This window comes from Eulemur rufifrons, chromosome 3 (genome assembly GCF_041146395.1).
Source record: "Eulemur rufifrons isolate Redbay chromosome 3, OSU_ERuf_1, whole genome shotgun sequence".
Classification (NCBI taxonomy): Eukaryota; Metazoa; Chordata; class Mammalia; order Primates; family Lemuridae; genus Eulemur; species Eulemur rufifrons.
Genome location: NC_090985.1, coordinates 1259982 through 1282016, shown reverse-complemented (window position 1 = coordinate 1282016; position 22035 = coordinate 1259982). Strand labels below are relative to the sequence as shown.

The window sequence follows — 22035 nt, the reverse complement described above, 5'->3', positions numbered from 1 at the left end:
AAATTATTAATTATAATTTAAAATATTTCTAGGAGTACTTTTCTACAATAATATCAAACATCATATTCCCCAAATATATTTTGTATGCTTGTTTGGTCAAAATATTAATTTCAAAAGGCTGAAATCAACTGCAAAATAAACGGCAATCTAAATTATAACCTTTTGCTTCATAATAAATTTAGTAATGCAGATTTCAATGCTTACAATAATTCTGAAAAAAGATGCATAGTCATTAATGCCATTAGTTGTAAGTGTTACTGCACAAAAATATTTTATAAATAAAAAGCTACCACCCACTCCACCCTCAGTATCCTACCCACCAGAAAAAAACAGACCCTAAAAAATGTCTCACCATGCTGACTTAATTGTATCTTCAAGAATTTAAAAAAAAAAAAAAAAAAATTAAGTTACTATGCCCAATTCCATAGGGTGACAGGCTTGAATCTACTCACACAGTTGAGGTTGATGAGCAAACAGCTGTCCTGTGTCTTGAGACAGACATTAGCTTCCTGCCTTCCCTATCCTCATAAGCAGCTACTTAAAGTTTGAGTTTTATGCAAGAAAACATTTTAAAGCCTTCAGTGTTTTACCGCAGCAGACTTCAGATTCATTCCTGTAACACATTTAACATGAAACAGAGTTGAGACAATTAAAATTTATTATGTACCATATTTTAATCATCTAAAATTTTAAGGAGCGCTTTCACTATTATAGCTACATACAAAGGGTTGTTGAGGTAAAGTTAAGAAATAAAAACATCCATTTGGTATTTGACACTAATGTAACATGTAACAACATGTACGTAACTTCAACCTATAGACTTTCAACATCTGGCCACAGGCTAGGTAAGGCTTACTTTTTATAATCATCTGTCCCCAACGTAAGCAAAAGCAAGTATTTTTCTGTTGTTCTAAAGTCTGGCTAATTTATTTAGAACAAACCACCACCAAGGAAAGGGCACTTGTACCGTCAGTGGAGCCGTCAGTGTCCCGAGCGTACCTGAGCTACAGCTCCTGAAGGAGAGTGGGGCTCTCAGTCCTGTCGCAACAGCAGGAGCAGCCACGTTTCTGACATTTTCCATGGTTTAAAGCCCATTTCCTGACACACTCAAACGTCTATAGCAGCATTATCACTACAGGTTAATCAAGTGTTAGAAGGCTTGTCTACAAAATAAAACTGCATTCCCACAGAAAATATTTTATCCTACTCGAACTTTCAAAACAAAAAACCAGAAGGTTTGTAAATTAGGAACTACAAAAACAAGATAAAAATCCCTATTTCTCCATCCCATTAACAAATATGTATATTCACAGGCAGTCACAATGATAACCTGCACTGCAGAAATAAACCATAAAATTTTTTAAAAATTACCCAGGAGTTGCGGCGCGCACTCCAGCTACTCCAGAGGCTGGAGGGTCACTTGAGACCAGGATTTTAATTTAAAAGGTTAAATTTTTAAAAAGTTATATTTTTAGATAAAAATGAAGTACCATTCAAAAATTTGACACACATTACTCTTACTTAATAGACTTATTGTTCATATCCTTATCCAATCTAAGTTTTAAATAATAATCTAACACCATTATTATGTATACACTTTAATGCAGAATAGTATCAGGAAGCCACACACAGAGGCAGATTTTAGGCTTAGGTGTTTCAATGGTTTTCTTTTTCACGTGCATTTTCCCCTATAATTATAAGTAAATTTCAAACAAAATATGTACACTTCATTTCAGTCAAAATGTTCTATAGTACTAAGATAACTACTTTTCCCCTATATATATGTACACTGGCCTAATACATATATTGGCCTCAATTTCTATAGTAAATTTTAGAAAAAGCCTTAAAATTTCATGAACATAATAAATGCACTATTTATATTAGCAACATGATTTTAAAACACCATGAGAAATAGCATCCAAACATTCCAATTTCATGGGCTAATTTTAAAAGTATTATTTAAAGCTGAAATATTGCACATTTGCTATGCTGTAAGAGACAATTTTTTTTTTTTTTTTTTTTTTTTTGTAGAGACAGGCTCTCTCTCTGTTGCCCAGGCTAGAGTACAATGGTACAATCATAGCTCCCTGTACCCTCAATCTCCTGGGCTCAAGCAATTCTGTAGTCTCCTGAGTAGCTGGGACTACAGGTGTGTGCCACCTTGCCCAGTTATTTTTTTAAATTTTTTGTAGAGACCACACCTGGCTGACTTAATGTTTTAGGGTTTATTCAAAATAACTCAGATGGACCAGGTGTAGTGACTCACACCTGTAATCCCAGCACTCAGGAGGCTGAGGCAGGAGGATCACTTGAGGCCAAGAGTTCAAGACCAGCCTTGGCAGTACAGTGAGACTCCATCTCTACAAAAAATTTTTAAAAATTAGCTAGGAGTGGGGGCGTGCACTCCAGCTACTCCAGAGACTGAAGCTCACTTGAGACCAGGCGTTCAAAGCTCCAGTGAGCTAGGACTGCACCACTGTACTCCAGCCTGCACAGCAGAGTGAAACCCTGTCCCTAAGAATGAACAAAACAAAACAACTCAAATGTTTCTTTATAATCTACTTATACTGTACATATACAATAAAAGATTTAAGGCTGGGTGCAGTGGCTCACACCTATAATTCTAGCACTTGGGAAGGTTGAGACGTGAAGATCACTTGAGGCCAGGTGTTAAGACCAGCAAGGGCAATAGCGAGACCCTGTCTCTACAAAACAGAAAAATCAGCCGGGCATGGTGGCACATGCCTGTAATCCCAGCTACTTGAGAGGCTAAGACAGGAGGATCGCTTGAGTCCAGGAGTTTGAGGTTGCAGTGAGCTATGATGATGCCACTGCATGCTAGCCCAGGCAACAGAAGGAAAAAAAGATTTAAAAAATAATTCAAAATCTCTTAAGAGTTGTAACTTGATAAAATATCCTTCACACAGTTACAATATTTTTCCAAGAGTCTAACTTTGCTTTAGAAGAACTTATTAACATTTTCGGATTTTTACCACAATACAACAGCTAAACACAAAATGTACCAATCCTGGGCTATAAACATAAGCATGCTGCCTGCATAATAATAACTAACATTTAATGAGTATTTATGACACAAGAGACACCATCTGAGAGTTCTACATGCACACTGAATCCTCACTCTACCCTAAAAGGCAGGTTCTATTATTACTAATACCGACTCTACACATTATAAAACCGAGGTTTGGAGATATTAGGAACCTGTTCAAGATCACAGAGTTAGTAAGTAGCAGAGCTTGGACTTGAAGCCAGATCTGTCTGTCTCTGAAGTCTGGTGCTCTCAAGCATCAAGCTAGATTACAGGCAAACGGTGATCCATTGTACTGCTAGATCAAACTATATCTGGAATTATTAACAGTATCCAGATTTAGGTACCCTATGTTAAGTGTGACACTGATGAATAAGTATTATCAGGAAAACAACAGGGTGATTATAAATTCAAGAAAGCCATCTCTTGTAAGAAATGACTATATGAAATTGGAGCAACTAACCTAGAGAAATGACAAAAAGGCACACATTTTGAAGGGCTGTTAGAGAAAGAGAGAAGCAGGCTCATCTCATGTAGTACAAAGCACAGAACTTGAAACAAAGTACAGAAGTCTCAGGAGACAAATTTCAATTCAATACAAAACACTTTCTAAAGCTAAGGAATCCAACAGCCGTGCCAGGTGCCCTTCCACAGTACTGAGCTTGTGCAATTAAATGTCTAAATCCAATTAAAAACCTGAATTATCACCATGTTAGTAATAACTGATTCAGGCAAAACTATCAGAGAATGAATGTTAAAATTCTTTGTCAATTTAAGTTTGAAGAGGACTGGTATATATTGAGTCTCAAAGTGTCTCCCTCCAGATTGCTTACTAAAAGAGGAAAAATAATAACAAGTAGAGAAATCTGGCCAATATCATATTAACCAAAAGGTCAAAGTTAGCATCACTGATTAGGGAACAAGTGGACATGTGTCTCCTGATGTGATGGCCTGAGAAGCACAGATCACAACTGTAACGTTTCTGCCCATACTACAGATCCTAAATTTAATTCAGAGGATGCATCAGACAAAGCCAAATTGAGAGAGACTTTACAGATAAATGGTCTATCACTCTCTTCAAAAATAATCAATGGCATTAAACACACACATACACAAAAAGCTGAGAAAATGTTCTGATTAAAGGAGAATAAAAGGATATGACAATTAAATGCAGGGAATGATTCTAGGCTGGATCTTGGGCAGGAAAAAAATTATTAAAGAATATTATTGGAAAAACTAGTGAAATCTAAATGTGGACTGTATATTAACCATATATTTCCTTAATTTGATAACTGTAATGTAGTTATATAATATTCTTGTTCTTAGAAACTATTACTATATAGTGAAGTATTACATGGTAAAGGGATGTGATGTATGGAACTTATTCTTAAACAGTTCATTTAAAAAAATGATGGGATGACTAAGCAAATGGGACAAAATGTTAAAAATGGGTTAATAATGTTGCCAACATGTCTGTAGAAATTATTTGTATTATTGTAACTTTCTATAAATTTAAATTATTTCAAAATACAAATGACAAAGAAATATTTGAACCTGATGTTACAAGGATGCCAAATACCTAAGATAACCTGATTTCCTATCTCGTCTCCACACACTCAAAGTCCAATCCAACAGCAATCTGACCTGATTTATGGTGATCTACTCAATGAGTTATAATAAAGAGTGCTCTGGTTTAAAACATAAAATATGAGTGACAAATAACATGTACCAGTCCACTGATGACAAGGTGTGACTCATGGATCTAAGTAGGTGAATGTCTGTCTCCTCCTAACCTTGTTATTCTATTGTAACCTTCCCAAAATTACAAGCAGTTAAAAAAAGAGAGAGAGAGAGAGAGAGAGAAACTTCTCCAAGAGAGCACTGCTATTCTTCACCTGGGAATGCAGCAGCAAGTGTGGCTCCTGCCTGAAAACTCCAAAGTAAGTTAATTTCTGGTTACGCCAGGTAGCAAAGCAGAACCAAAGCAAGAACTAACGTGTGATCAATAACATATACGGGAAACATTAAAACAAACTTCCTACTTTAAACAAACATAACTTTAATGCCAATAAAAAGGTGACCAAGTACACTACGCATTCACTACAGAGCAAGAAAAAAAAGACCAAATAAAAGAATGTTAATCACTGAGAGACTAACACACAAATGAATAGTACACAAATATTTCAATGGCATAAAAAAAATAAAGAGCAAAAGGAAAGAAAAGGGAAGAAAAAAGAAAAGGAGAATATGAAGAAATATGAAAGAAAACATGTCAGAAAAGAGAAAATCCTGAGGGCTACACATTACCATAGTCACCACACCCTTCCTCCCTTCCTCCCTCCCTCCCTCCCTCCCTTCCTTCCTTCCTGACAGGGTCTCACTCTTTCACCCACTAAGTGCAAGTGGTGTCATCATAGCTCACAGCAACCTCAAACTCCTGGGCTCAAGCGATCCTCCTGCCTCAGCCTCCTGAGTAGCTGGGACAACAGGCATGCACCACCATGCCCAGCTAATTTTTTCTGTTTTTCACAGAGATGGGGTCTTGCTCTTGGCTCAGGCTGGTCTCGAACTGGCCTCAAGCAATCCTCCTGCCTAGACCTCCCAAAGTGCTAGGGTTACAGGTGTGAGCCACTGCACCCGGCCCGTCATACTATTTCAAGTTTTCCCTCTTCTCCAATGGTTAAACAGATTTTTCCTCCACATTTTAGCTGATCTTCCATTGTCTTCTACCGCTCCTACTCTAAGAGTCTATCTTTGTAAGACTGCAAGAGCTGTAAAAGCATAGCTTTGGCTGCATCTTATGCCACATTCCACGTGTTTTTACTTATCAAGAAGCCCCAAAACCAAGAGGTCCCTTAGTCTCTCTACTAAGAAATTCTCACAAATAATTCACACTGGAAAGGAGTGGACCGACTGACACATCATTTAGCTTCCTGTTTACCAGAGAAGGAAGCAGGAATTGGAGAGGTAATGACGGAGAAAATCTGACCTGGGAAGAATGGGAAGAACTTTAGCTTCTCATCCTCGTCTAGATGTATTCCGCATCAGGTGTCAGCAACCTACAGCACAATATTTACTGGTACTGAGCTCTGCTGCTGAGCTGTGCTCCTCATTCAGGAAGGCTCTATCAGATTAATCTTTGTAACTGCCAGAGCTCCAAATACCACCTTGTTTAAAGAAGGCATTTTAATAGGTTCTTGTAGTATAGAATGCCCAACTGCAAAATAAGCAAAACTATTTTATCTCAATCCCAATGCCTGTCTTCTTTCTCTCCCATTTTCTCAGGCAGTGGGTTGTTAAATCCTCTACCCCTGCAAGATACCTCTATTAGCTCTCCCTGTTTCCCCCATCTCAATTTAAACTCTAATTCTCTGAATGCTGCATGTAAATGATGCTATAATAAAAGGATCATAATAACCCACACTGTATATGAAACTTTAACAAACTCAAACCTAAAATTTAAGTCAACTTAAACCTGAAATCCCTAACTAAGAAATACAGGATGTGTGTATGGATACACGTATGCATACAGACACTATGTACTTGCAAGGGCAAGGACCAAGTTTTCAGGTATCCCTTGTCTTCTAAATTAACTCTTACATCTACACTGCCAGGGAGATTATAACAGATACCTATAAGTCAGCAAATGTGGCTCACTTCACAGGCTTTAATTAAGTCATTAGTCACAGCACATGGTCATGCAGTGGAATTTCTAACAAACCCCTAATATATGACATTACAAATCATAAACCTTGGTCTGTAGCTTCTCCTTTATTTCCTTTCATTCAAATTGCACTAATTCCCAAACCTGAAGAGAAAGGAGGTGGTATAGAAAGAAATACAAAAGGCTCCTAACAGTAAAACTGAGTATAAGATAGAAACATTAGGGAACAGGGGACAGGAAGTGTTGCAACATGGCCAAGGTTAACTAACCCATTCAAAATCCAGCATATTCTTATGAATAAGAGTTTAAAATATGGAATACCATTCTCGGAGTGGTTTAAAGGAAAAAGTAGTAGCTTTGAGGGCAGGGGATAAAGAATAAAAGGAAGTGATAGCTGGCAATTCAACTGTTTCCCTGAGATAAATATTAATCTTTTGGTTTAATATACTTTTCTATCTTCCCTACCAAAACTAAGAAATGAAATATTACATTTAAAATAGAGCAAAGTTCTCACTCCTTTGTCTTTACATACATGTCCACACAAAGACTTGCACTGAAATGTTCACAGTGATCTTACTTTTAACAGCCAAGAACTGGAAACAACTGAAATATCCACCAGATGGTGAATGGACACAGGAACCGTGGTAAGTCCACAACAGAATGCTACTCAGCAATACAAAGGAATAACTCCTGAGAAACCCAATGTGTCTGTCTCTCCAAATTATTATGCTACTTACAAGAAAAAAGATACAAAAGACTACATAATATATGATTCCACTTATATGAAATGTTACAAAAATCCAACTTATAACAGACAGCAGATCCAGGGACCACAGGATTGACTCCAAAGAGACACAAGGAAAGTTTCTCGGGTGACGGAAATGTGCTACTAGCGTGACTGTGGTGGGATCAGTTACACAGCTACGTATGTCGCAAATAAAACTGCACACTTAAAATCAGTGAATTTTATTTTATGTAAATTTACCTCAAGAAGGCTGATTTTAAAAGACAAAACAGGACAAAAGAGTAGAAATAGTCATTTTGATTTAAACTGTTATTTAGTTAAATCTATAGTAAAGGATAAGTATTAAAAGTTTCAATTACACCAAGAGGAGCCACATAACTGATGAGCACAAGTTTCTGCAAGTATTCGTTTTTTACTAAGTAATTTTTTATTTTTTATATCTAAAAATAAGTTTCTAAATAATTACACTCATTTAGCTATAAGCAGAGAAACAAACTTTTCCCTTTAACTTTACCTCTATATCCACTTCTTACATCATTTCAATATCTTGAAATTTCTGACTTGCTACCTTGAACAAAATCAACTTGGATTGCTTTTAAACACATATGTTATTATTTTATAATAAGCATAAAGCATGAATTAGACATTAAACATGTTCATAATCAATTTTTAAAGTAGGGAGTGTAAAGCTTATAATTCTACTAAACATTTGCAAGTCCTAGATTTTAGGGTATAACTGCCATTAAGTAATTTATTGCATTCAACAAAAGACACCTCTCATAGCTTAGTCCTTCAATAAGGAATCACTTCTAAATGTTTTCCAATTCAAGTTCCTAACTTTAAAATAAAGTCCTTTTGAAAAGTTTAGTAGCCAATATTTAAATATAAAACCTAAAGATTAAGTTATAGTAAATTGGGTTATCTGAGACCAAGAGACTTCGTTAGAGAACTGAAAATAATTAAAAAGTATTTTGATAATAATCTTAGGAGCCATCTGTCTTGCACACCATTGTATTTCCAGTATCTGGCACACCTGCCTAGAACAGGTGTTCTAGGCATTCGAGTGTTTATGTAATAGATGAACACTTGACTTGCATTTATCCACATCACAAAAAGAAACCCTGAACTCCTATGTATCAACTATAGGAAATCCAATTACCCATGCAAAAATCAAATTACCAAAAGTCTTTTCCATCTTTAATTTTTAGGAGCAATCAAAGAGTGCTTTAACAGTGTAGGACATCCTAATCTGGTCTAAATTAGCTCCTTTCCTCTTTCCAGGCCATTAAATAGTCAGCAGTAGATTAATCTACGATAATCTAAAAATAGTATTCCAGATGACACGTCCTTCTTTGTTAAGACTTTCTAATTTGTACTATATTCTCTTTAAGAATTTAATGGCACCCATAGGTCATTTAAGACAAACTGATGGACAAAACTGTTCACAAGTGCAATCTAGTAGTCTCCTTTTTCATATCATTAAAACATCCTACATGTAAATTTTCACTACTTCCAAATTCTGAAAAAGCACAAGGAATCTGACTAATTTTCAGTCTCCCTTAATTAAAAAAAGTGGAAGCCTATTAGCTCTAAAACCACTTAGAAGTCAATCCCAACTGAATCTGAATCGATCTGGTTTCAACATTGCATACAGATCACCTTGATAACATAATTTCTATGTTAGTGATACCTCACCTATAAATTATTTGACAAGTTTAAATCAGTCATTCCAAGATCAAGATTTTTCTCTTCTATGTGTAGTTATAAAAGCCACAAAATAAATTGTTAGGTACCATATTCTTGAAGCCATTTAGCATCCAATTTTCCACTTCATCAACAATGGTCCCTGTAATAGCAACTTATTTATTGGCTTTAACTCTGCTGGATGAAGTCCAACTTTCTCCAACATTGGCCTCAACACATTGCTAGGAAGCTAAAGTACTGAAGACCTAGCTTTAAGTTATCTAGAACAAAAGACCAAGGAGAGTATGATTCAAAATATCAAGAGATAAACAAGTTTTAAAAGTTGGGAGTTTTCCTGAAATGATCACTAAACATAGATTTCTCTACATAACCATTAACAGCATCAGAAAATTACAAATTCCTAGGCCCATTCCACACTTAATAAATCAATTTCTGGAAAATGGGCCCAAGGATTAGCACTTCCCAACAAGCTCCCAAGAGATTCTTAAATTCAAGTTTGGGAACCACTACTTTAGGTACGTAATGGGAAATATTATTTTCAGCACAGAACACAACTATATATTTCTAGCTGAAAAGAAAATGGTTTCAAAACTACTATAAAGGTGATAACTTCAGAATAATTAGGTGAACTGAAATTAGGCTGAACTTTGGAGAATCACGATTTGAAATTTTAGCAAATGCTTTTTTTTGGCCAGACATAAGAAATCCTGGTCAGTACGAACTATAGGGACCAAGGTAGGGACCAAGTGGTTTCACCTTTTCACCATTTAGTAAGCATAACTAAAAAAAAAAAAAAAAAAAAACGGGGGGTGGGGGGGTAGCATTAATACAGAGATTTGCTACTTAGATTTTGGGGCAAAAAATTGCAAGCAAAATTCTGGGGAGATGGAAATTAAAGTGCATACAAAGAACTTAAATCAAGATGGTACACCTTGAACTAACTAATACAATACTCTCCTGCTGGGGTAACAGTGGGCCATTTTATATGCTTCATTCTAAATTGTTGGAGAAACACTGTGATATAAAAGAAAAAGAGCACAGGAACTTCCAACTTCAAGATAACAGATTTAAAAACTTCTCTCAAAAACTGCAGTAACAAGGAGAACAAGAAATAAGAACATAAACTCTACCTTCAATGAAACATGAGACAATGTAACCCTGAACGATCATATATTTGTGACCATGGTAAGAGAGTAAATGGATGACAAATGGCTTAGTAAAAAAGGAGAAAAGCCAAATCTAAGTAACTGGATGAAGAGAAACGTACCAATATGGCCTGTGCCGTTTCCCCTACAGAAACCAGGAAGTTATCAGGAAAACTAAAGTTTGTATAAAGAAAATTTAGATCTCCTCTCTACTCACCGGCCCTCCATCCACTCGAAAGGGCTCAAACAGTAAACAAAAAAAAAAGTTTCTCAGACAAAACAGTGCAAAATAGTACAAACAGACTTCTAACAAACTGCATTTCACTACTTACGAGGAGGAAATCTACAAATAAGAAGACCAAGAAATCACCCAGCTGGGCGAAAAGAGATGGGTGTTTATTTGGGAGGCGTACACGGAAGGATGGGGACCGCTCCTTCTGAAAGCCTACTCTGCAGCAGGCACTGTATGAGGCACCTAACAGACTTCAAAATTCTCAGCGTTCAGGGGCTTACAATTTTCAGCATATCACGTTTAAAACATGTTTGCAATATACACTTCTCAAAATCTTGAAGACACCCGTTCAGCTCATGCGATTTATGGGAAATGGCTGCCGTATCCTCTAAATGGCAAAGCCAGTCCTCACTGGCCTCATTCCAGCTTCAGTACCACAGCTGACGTACAGCAGGAAAGCTGTGGCAATTGGGAAAAAAAGAAAAAGAAAAACCATTTTTGAGAGGAAAAAAATCGCTGGCTTCACTCTCTCTGCCCCGATTATTCCTGGAGGGTGAGACCCCAACCCACTGAGAACACTGCAAGGCTACTCTCCCACACCAACAGAAGACCCCGCAAGCCCTTCTTCACTAAAAGGGCCTCTCACAGAGAACTGAGAGTTCTATAAGCTTTTCATTTGTTTCTTCCTTTTCTCATAAGATAGGCAGCATATATGTAACATGTAAACCAAATGTTTAACTTCACAGAACAAAGTTACAATGTACCTATGCTTATATTATTCCAAGACATTCACATTTTGCAGAAAATGAGAACTTCTATGGTTAAATTGGTTTCTTTTCCTGCTTTTTCTCTTTCTAAACTTTAAAACCAACTACTATTCAATAAAGGTTTCCATCAAAAAGATGAAATGCCCATTCAGGAGACACATTCTGATCAGGTAAATGTAAGTTATGAAATAATTAGACCTCTCGAGATTACCATCTTTTAAGACTGCTCAGCTGTGGCCAACACTTTATAAAAACCCTGGAGTACAATTATCTTGCTACCTACATTCTACGTACTTTGAACATTACTTAATACCTTTTCATCTCTTTTATCCTGTTTAAGGAGTGAGGTCTAACAAATGACAGACAATATACAAAATATTGTACCCACAATACAAAATAATTCTACTTCTTCCTATCAATCCACGCTCACTTTCCCTCTGCTAAAAAAGTGGCAGTCATTTAACATGGAAGAGTTCTAATTAGCATGAAATGTTTGCCTTCTCAAAGTTATTCATACATATTTTTTTGTTTTAAGATGTACCATAAACTGGACTCAAAAGACTACAACCAGCAAGCCAGGATATCATTCTCTCCCTACTAACAAACACTCTAAATTATGTAGCTCTCTCATTTTAAGAGTTAGAGTACTGAATATATAAAATGGCTTCTATTCCAATCTGTCAAGTGAATAATAACTGCAATGATTTATTCTTAACTTGGAAAATAGAGTTTCTGCATTATCAGGGAGCAAAAACTTAAATTCAAGAATGCTATCAGCTGTTAACATTAATGGTCATAGTGAGATATTAAATACAAACATTAAAAATTGGGATGTTTCTCATTAGAGACAATGAACAAATCAAGGATACTGATGACAAACCAGCAATTTGCAGTGTTATTTTTATCTAAAATATTTCACTCTTTTTTTTTTTTTTTTTTTTTGAGACAGAGTCTCACTCTGTTGCCCGGGCTAGAGTGAGTGCCGTGGCGTCAGCCTAGCTCACAGCAACCTCAAACTCCTGGGCTCAAGCGATCCTCCTGCCTCAGCCTCCCGAGTAGCTGGGACTACAGGCATGCGCCACCATGCCCGGCTCATTTTTTGTATATATATATTTTAGTTGTCCATATAATTTCTTTCTATTTTTAGTAGAGACGGGGTCTCACTCTTGCTCAGGCTGGTCTCGAACTCCTGACCTCGAGCGATCCACCCGCCTCGGCCTCCCAGAGTGCTAGGATTACAGGCGTGAGCCACCACGCCCGGCCTCACTCTTGATTTTCATAGTAAGACAGCATTATAAAGATTACCATTTTATCTAATGAAACTCTTCGTAAAAGCAAATGGACAAAAGTCCCTGGTAACCCATTTCCTTCAAAAGAGCATTTTATTATTCTAAGAAAAGTATCAAAATTATTAGAAGAACAAAATATGGCTTAGAATTTAATCATATACAAATCATCCACTAAGCATCTAGATTCAGAGATTCTCGTGGTACCCTCTCTTCTCACACTTTCTCTAGTTTCATGTGTACCTACTCTTCTTACTCCTTGCTCCATTCTCTGATACAAAATCATCTAATAAACTGATAATATATATATATATATACACACACATATATATAAGTCAGTAAGATATATCTTATTGACTAAAAAACTTTGGCAACTTCTCTTCCTCCTACTTGCCAAATGTGGTCACACCTATGATAACCACATCTTCTAAATCTAAACCTAGGATGTGTGACCTAATAAGTAAGAATATTTTAGTAGAAAAACATAAATCTTTAGTGGGTTGCAGCAAAGGGGCACTATAAATTTCCGTGCTGCTTGTCTAAGTGTGTGACCCTGTATTTTATGGATGTCAATAGATAATGAGAAGGCCTACAAAAAGTATTTGGCAACTGGGTTGCCCAAAGACATATGGCTCCTGGAACCATATCTCAAAGTCCCATGGCTGCTATTTGTCTTTTTATATACACTAGCTCAGGTTTCAAAGTTCTAACTAATGTCTACCAAATACGACTCTAGCTCAGACCTTTCTCCAGGTTCTCCTTTTGCTAACTGTCTACTAGAAAGTCACTTAAATGTCTCATTAGCTCTGCTAGGGAAAAAAAAAAAAAAAATCAGAGAGCCAACGGGCAGGAAAGACTAAGAAGCTAATAGCTAAGTCAGAGTAGCAGGTCAAGTACTATGAACAGAATTGAGAGGCCCCAAGATAAATGATATTTACCTGCACCGTTTCCTTAAAGGTAGGAACTATTTAGAAATGGGGAAACTGAGGCTTAGAGAGATCACAGAACTTGTTCGGGTCAAACAACTGGTTAAGTGGTAAGGCAAGGATTTAAACCCAGACAGTCTGACTCCAAAGCCCAAGCACCTAAGTATGTTAAAACCCCAAGAAATAAGATGTAGATTCTACAGAGAACTGTGGCCACTGGTCAATTCAAAAGGCATTTCCTGAGCACTAAGTATGTGCAAATACTGGGGATACAAAAAAAGTGCACATGGATTCAAATTTTTGCTTTACCACTTAATAGTATATAATCTAAAGTGAAAAAGTTCCTGAGCTATATGACTCGAGTAGGCCACTACTCTCAAAAAGATAGGCAAGTTAACAAGTCACAACGTAATCTAAAACAACCCAAACATAAACAATGAAGACAAGTTATAGAACAGAGTGACTAGCTTTGTCACAGGGAAAGGATTATTTTGCTGACGGTGGGTGTTGCCCAACTAATATTTGGAATGATGAATGACACTCCAGGCTAAATACAACACGATACCATGAGCCCACACAGTGCGCACAGAACCACAAGTGGACTGATCCTCCTAAAGCATAAGTATCTAGGAAGCTGGAGAGTTACCCTGGATTCTGGGTGATTAGAAAAATAATCAGCAAATCATCATTCAAGCATCCAGACAGAAGTCAAGGTGCAGGCAAGCCCAGCCACAAGGGACTGGGTAGAAAGCAGAACTCGGGCAGTGCTCCAGGGAAGGCTCCTCCAGCTCACAAACAGCCATCGGCCCGCAGTAGGCAGCCAGAGGGTAGAGACTACATCCTCATTTCAACTCAACATATAATTTGAATGCCAGGTCATGGGGACACAAAGATAAATAAAGTACGTCCCTACTCGTTAAGGATCCCACAGCTTCAGTACCAAAAGCAAATGTGTGAAGTTATTACGACCTGGTATGATTAATGCAGTAAGAACAGAAGAGGCTGTCAATTCCGAGTAGGTCTGTCGGGAAGATGTGGGAAGAGCACACCAGGCAGAGGCCTATAGGAGTGAAAAAGGCATGAAACAGGGTATTTGAAGAAAATGCACATGGTTTGTTGCAACTGAGCACAAGGTACGTGACTAGCGAACGAGACTAGAGAATACATAGACGAGTAGAGGCCAGTTCACAGTGGGCCTCCTGTGGATGCAGCAGCAATAAAGGAAAACCCTTCAAACGCTGGGAAGAAAGGAATCTACAGATGCGCCGTCCCAAGAAGTACCCCATGGAGCTACTGAGCACTTGAAATGGAGCTAGTGCAACCGAGAAGCTAAATTTTTAATTTAACTTAATTTTAATTTAAGTAGCCACTAATGGCTACCATATTAGGCAGCACTAATCTACAGCATACATGAAGAAAATTTTCTTACCCAGGAAGAATGTATCTTCTACAAAGAAAAGGGGCAAAATGAAGATAGAAATATTTGCACATTAAGGAAAAGAAGGGGCAGGAAGTTGTGAAAACTCACAAAATAATCTCAGTGATAACAATGAAGTAAAAGGAAAGAGTCATTTAAAGTCTTAAAGAACAGAGAAGCTTAAAAACTGTCACAGAAGAAGGGGAGAGACTGTGATCAGAATGGGTGGCCAAGTCCAAGCTTGAGCTGTGAATTATAAAAAGTTGTAAGCAAAGTTTAAGAATAAAACAGCTATAAAAGGGTATTGTTGAGGGAATTAACAAAACTGAATATTGACAGTAAATTAAATAATACTATTGCATAAATGTTAAATTCCCTGTTTTTGATAAGCTAATTTTACTATGTAAGAGAATATTCTTGTTCTAAGGAAATACACTGAAGTACTTAGGAGTAAAAAGTCAGTCTCCAGCTTATTCCCAAATTAGTCAGGAAAAGTTGATATACATATATATTACATATATCACATGATGCATGTTAATTTAATTACTATTACATATGCTATATAATACACACAGAGAAAGAGAATATAATGGAACAAAAAACACAGAGTATAACAACTGGGAATCTAGGAAAAGGATATGAGTCCTTGTACTATTCATACAACTTTTTTATGTAAAAGTTTGAAATTAAATCAAAATAAAAAGTTACCAGAATGGGAAAACATGCACCACATGTACTCGTCTCAAACTGGTACTAACGGATGGACACTAAAGTGCTCACACGGTTGGTCGTCATATTCATGGGTGTCGGTCAAGTGGGGGCCTGGGGGTGGTAAACTCACAACTACGGAAGGCAGAGCACACCGTATGGGGGAAGGGCAGGCTTGCAGCCCTGGCTTGGGTGAGGTAAAGGCATTACATGTAACCAAAATGTTTGTACCCCCGTAATAGCCTGAAATAAAGAAAAAAAAGTTACAGAAAAACTCATAGTGGTGTCATAACATAAAACTATGATTTGCTCTGATACCACTCAGCAGCTGAGGTTTAGAAGCACAAAAAACCCTAAAATTAAAAGCACACAAAACATACTTGGATTTTTAAAACAGTATGTACAATATGATCCCCTATTAAAAAAAATAAAAATATGAATGCATGTTTATAAGAAAATGGCTAAAGAGATGTATAGGGCATGTTTATTTGTTTTTACCTCTAGGTAGTTAGCTCGATAATGGACGTTTTTGTTTCTGCCCACCCATTTTCTAAATTTTCAATAATTAACATGTATTATAATTCTATAATCAGAAAACAAGTTCAGAAGTGGACTTGTTTCAAGTAATGATAAGGTCCAAGGCTTGATCTCGGGAGTAGATTGCGAAAGCTCTGGAGACAGAAGTCGTAGGAGTTTTAAAAATTAATTTACTTTTGAAGCTTAAAAGCATTCATGTATTCAGTAAATATTAACTAAGCACTTCCCATGTGCCAGCTACTGTTCCAGCATCTGAGGATACAGCAACAAATAAAACAAGCCAAAATCCCAGCATTCAGAGAAGTGGAGAGTCACGGGAATGACTTGAATGGGAGGAAGAACTTAAACCCAGGGAGCAAATCCTCAGGGAACACGAGAGGATGAGGAAGGGAAAAAGATGACAACAGGAGAAGGAGCCTTGACAGAAGGACCACAGGGTTTTTTTCCTGGAAGAGTAATGGCCTGAAAACAACAAAAGGAGCTAGAAAACACAAACGTCACTACCCTTTTTACCTTCTGGTGTGGAATATGGAAGAATCAGCAGTCACCACTTGAGAGGACCACAGGGAAAGCAGTATCCTTTGGGGGAGGAAAACATGAGTCAGGGCAGGAGACAAAGGAACATTCTGTGAAGAGTTAAGTACCTTGTTCACTGCAGAAAAGAGCTCTAGAGCCAAAGGGGGAGGAAGAAGAAACTGCATTTGGTACAGAACCGTGAGGGCATGGTAGGAATGACTAACTTCAAAATTCTTAACTAGGTCCACTCAGTCTGTAGCTCAAGAGGTATTTTGAGGTGTGATGACGCCAGAAGACACCAGCCTGGTCCTCAGAGGCTGGGGCAGCAAGTGTCACTTACCCCAGTGTGTGCAGCAGAGCCAGGTCTGCAGGCTGGTGCACACCCAAACCTTCAGTGATTTGAAGAGAAAATCCTAAACCTCAAAATTCAACATAGCTCCATAACTTATTCCAAAAATCAATTGTGCCTAACTTAGTAATTTTTTTCAAGGGAACTATCATTCTCTCTGCCAACTTGGCTTAACACGTTAGTCATTTCTGATGCCCCCCCAACATAAATTACTAACTAGGTCAATATTTTTCATATGGCCCTTTTATGCCATATAACAACTGGTTTAGGACCTCATCCCTCCCACTTATCGGTCAGTTATGCCTCAGTTTATTAGGTATACAGGTTGAGTATCCTTTATTCAAAATGCCTGGGACCAGAAGTGTTTCAGATCTTGAATTTTTTCAGATTTTGGAATATTTGCATTGTATACTTAACAGCTGAGCATTCCTAATCTGAAAATCTGGAAGCTGAAATGCTCCAATAAGCATTTCCTTTGAACATCATGTTGGCACTCAGAAAGTTTCAGACTTGAGGGCATTGTGAATTTCTGATTTGGGATGCTCAACCTATACCTCATAATAAATTTCATGTAATCTCTTGCCTCTCTGAATTGACTTCCAGTAACTCTGTGTGTCATGAAATCACTCCCCTTGCCTATGTTCCTGATCAATGGGCCTGAACACAGTAGGCAGCTTAAAATAATCTAGGCTTAAACAAACATACAGAGTAACAGAGGGCTGTAATATTGTCAAGGTCTGGATTCAAGCTTGAGCTGTTTCCTACTAGCTGTGCAACCTTGAACTCCTACCCACACCACTTTACTGCCAAAGAAGATACTCAAAGCAAATAAATACAGGATCAGATCACTCCCCAGACCAACAATCCAAGGTTCTCATGGCTGAGAAAACAGGCTTGGCTCCCTGCCTGTCCAGACTCAGCCTCCTGTCATTCCTCCTGGGTCCTAGAGCGCTCAGCCTCCATCCTCTTAATCATCTCCAAGTACACGCTTTTCTCTCAAGCTACAAGGCCTGCCTAGCTCATCCCTTTCATTCCTTCTGGTTAAATTTTATTTATCTTTTGAGTCTTAGCACAGCCACTTTCTCTGACTCTCTGTGCTCCTATTATAGCCTGATCTCTGTTTTCCCTTATATCGTTAACATTTTAATTCTCTGCATATTTCCTCAAAGTATCATAAGTTGTAGCACAGCGCCTAGGAGGAATCAGTGGACTGTCCGATGTTCTGTGTAACACCACTACTGACTCACAGGGCTGTGAGGTTTAGCTATGCAACAGGACACAGAAGGCGCTCCGCCCACCATCATTCTTACCTAGACCCATTTACCTCAGAGGGGTACTTATAAAAAGCAAATTAGGGAGATGTAGATAGTTTAGCTGATTAATAAATTTCTAAAGAGAAATTCTGATTTTAAGCTCACAGGAAACCAAAGAACCAGAAAATGTAAACTCAGTGAAAGCAGGTCCAATCCTCACAAAATTCTTAATAATCTGGAACTCTAGCAATTTCTATCAGTTGATGTTTACTGAAATGAGAATGAATAATCCTCGCTACATGCCTCTGTCAATCTTTCTACCTTTCCCGGGAAGTCACTTGACAGTGATCTTGAGATCACACACCCAAGGCTCAGTAACATTAGTAAAATTACTCAGATTACCATGGAGCCTCAAAAACAGCAACTGGTAGTCTCCCTGTCTTGAATTTCTCTCCCTCTCCAAGCAAACCTGCATGGCAAGATCATGCTCTGGTTTGAATACAGGCTCTGCCACTTAACCAGCTGTTTACTCTTGTCAAATTCCCTAATCTCTCTATGACTTAGTATTATTACCTGCGAAACAGAGACAGCAATAGTGACCATCTCGTGGTACTGCTCTGAGAACTTAAGAAGTTAATGGGTCTGACACAGTGTCCAACACATGAGTTGCAATTATTAAATTAACACTGACACCATAGAAGCCTTCACAGCTCACCACTGCTCAGACCCGCCGCCCCACGCCCTGCGTACCCTCCAGGCCTCTTTCCCACCTCAAGAATCCCAGGAAGTCAGGGCTCACTGGACAAGTGGAAAATTATATGACACCAGCTACACCAGTAAAACTTGGGCTGAGTATCCAGAGTCTCTGTTATACTCCACTTTACCACGCCAGGGCTGTCCCTTTTCAGGTAAATAAAATAAGGCTTTTGCTCCACATCCAAAATTTAAAAAAATAAAAATAAAAAAAAGGCAGCAGCTCACTGTCACCAGGGCAGTCTCAAACAAATCTAACAAATCTTCAAGGCATGTCTCAGATTTTACTTTTTCTAATTTCCCGATTATCTTGGCGTACAGTGATCTTTCCCCCCACTGAGCTTCCACCGCAATCCTTTAGGACAAACCACAGCTTGGCACTTAGTAACACATCACACTGATGTTCAACTAAATTAAGTCTGGCCTAAAGCTGCCATCACACACGTTTTCAGTTGGGCCTAAGGCTTCTCTGCACAGGGTGAACTGTAGGCTGACCTGCTGTGTGAACAGGCGGGAAAACCTGCTCTGGTAACAAGCAGCAGAGTATCAGCCAACCCCGGGCGGCCGACTGTTCAAACCCTGTTCAAACACGGTCAGTGCTGAGCTGTCACCAACCCAGCCAGCTCTTACCTCATGTCCCTTTTCCGTATGTCACTTCCCTTTTTCTGTCCATAACTGTTATCTGACCACTCGGCAGCCTTGAAGTGGATCTGAACCACTGTGGTTCTGGGGGCTGCCTGATTCTTGCTCTCTGCTCAAACTCCGTTAAATTTATTAATAATCTGTCTAAAGGTTTTCTTTAACTGACTTACCAGACAGGAAACATTCATATCGCCCAACTTTACCAAACAGTATGTGAGCTTCCTTCAGAAAGGACCATCTGACGGCACTTTGCAAACTCACCACACTAGGCGGTTTCACTACCTGACTAGGCCCCAGGCACACAACTCAACAAGAATTTGCTATTAAAACAATTACTTTAGGCAATTAATGGGAACTTTTTAGTGTAGGTTTTCATTTTTTAAAATCTGCCAAGAACAGATTTTCCTCCTAAAGGTAAATATGTTTTATAAAAGTCTACAGCTACTGAGATTCGGTATTCACTGAGAGAAGAAATACCCTACTGTAGTCCTCCATCCACACTTTCACCATCAGTGGCTTCCGCTAATGAGGTCAAGTGCAATCTGAAAATAGCAATATATTCTGAGAGAAAGAGAGAGACCACGTTCACATAATTTTTATTATAATTATTCTGTTTTATTATTATATTGTTGTTAATCTTTTACTGTGCCTAATTTATAAGTTAAACTTTAACATAAGTATGTATGTATAGGAAAAAAACATACATATATAGGGTTCAGTCTATTCATGGTTTCAGGCATCCACCGGGGGTCTTGGAACATATCGTCACAGATTGGGGGGGCACCACTGTATATATTTTAAACAATTATCTAAAAAATTTAAGAAAAATGGTTGTGTATTCTATTTATCAAGGCTAAGTAAAACAATTTCCAAATTTTTATTATATAAATCTATTATAACATTCAAAATCTATTAAATGAACTTACTTTACATTTTTATTATTTAAAAAAAGACTATTTTGGATAGTGAAATATGCCACAATAAAACTTGTGAGAGTAATACAACATTTCCTGCCTCAAAAAACTTTAAATGTTAAAGAAAAAACTCACTCTTCCTTCTCCATGGATTTTATATAAGTTTATAATTACCTTTAACTCCCAACCATAGTTAAGAATTCAACCCTTTCAAAGAAACAAATATTGGTAATTTTTACATATTTTAAAAGTTCTATCCATTTGATCTTTTTCCTTTTCCACCAAGTTGCTTCCAAAGTTATGAATGAAAGGCTATTTTTTCCCCATTTATTTTGCTTTAAAATAACATAGGAGGGGCAATACATGGCAAAGGGAGATAAAGAGAAAATATTTCAAATGAAAATGATTCCAGATCAACTATGCCTCAGTTTACCTCAATTTTAATGTGAGGTAGTTGTAGTATTTAACTTTTTTGATGATATAATATTAAACACAAAAGAACATATATAGCCTCTCTGCCCTATCTGCAAGTTAGTCAGCAGGTTATTTGACTTGTGTTCACAGGGACACGCTTTACACACCTGGATGCAGAATGAGCAAAGTCCAGCCTCATAGCTATTTCAGGAGACATTAGCATTTCAAATTGCTCAGATGAAGTGCTTCCCCACTTTGCCTAATCTCCCCATTACACAGCTTGGTCTCAAGCTTTTATTAAATGTGAGGAATTCAACAACTTTGAAATTCAAAACTAATTAGAGAAAGAAAACTACCTTTACTTTTCCTGTGTCTCACTGTTTTACCTTCTCACATTCTCGGGATGCTAAAGCACCATATCTTTTTCAGAATGACCCAAAAGCTTGTCAGAAATGCTTTTTTGAAAATGTTTGTTTTCCTTAAAGCATTTTTAGACTCGGGCAGCAACTTTTGAGTGTGCATTAGAAGCAGGAACTGCAAATAGCTGATTAAAGGGTGAAGTGGTGTAGGGAAAAAAAAGGATGGAAAAGTTTAGGAAGGCACATAGCTCAGTGGTTAGGGGAAAGGATTTTGGTCTGGTAAACCTCAGCTCAAAGAGTGCTGGCCACTTACTAGCTAAAGCACCCTCAGACAAACTAGTTAACCTTCCTAAATTGCCTCACTCGTTCAAGGACAGCAACAAACTTAGCTCTTCGGGTTGTTTGGGGACTACCTGACAGAATGTATAGCACAGACGTAGCTGGTATTATCACAGACCCCAGATAGTTAAAGTTCAAAGGGCAATAAGGAATCACTAATGTGAAAGAGAGAAAAACAGACTTAACTGCACAGTAAAGAATGTGTCATACAGAACCAAAACTAGTAGTGAGGATGAGTCAAGTTGATGCTTAGTAATCTAAGCAAGAAACCATAGTGTGGCCTGTGCTAAGGAGGAGAAGAACAAAAACGTACATGGAT

At 37.8% G+C, this 22035-nt stretch overlaps 1 protein-coding gene across 6 annotated transcripts in view; it reads right to left on the bottom strand.

The window, feature by feature from the left end:
* Nucleotides 1-22035, bottom strand: part of ZFAND6 (zinc finger AN1-type containing 6) — a 68419-nt gene that overhangs the window by 32339 nt on the left and 14045 nt on the right. For 2 of the 6 annotated variants that reach the window (XM_069466537.1, XM_069466532.1), the window contains exon 2: nt 453-613. The exons of 3 other annotated variants lie outside the window; for them this stretch is intronic. The gene's annotated coding sequence lies outside the window, so the exon portion shown is untranslated. Of the gene's footprint in view, nt 1-452; nt 617-22035 lie in introns of those variants that run through there. One more of the 6 variants, XM_069466533.1, reaches the window with a different exon arrangement.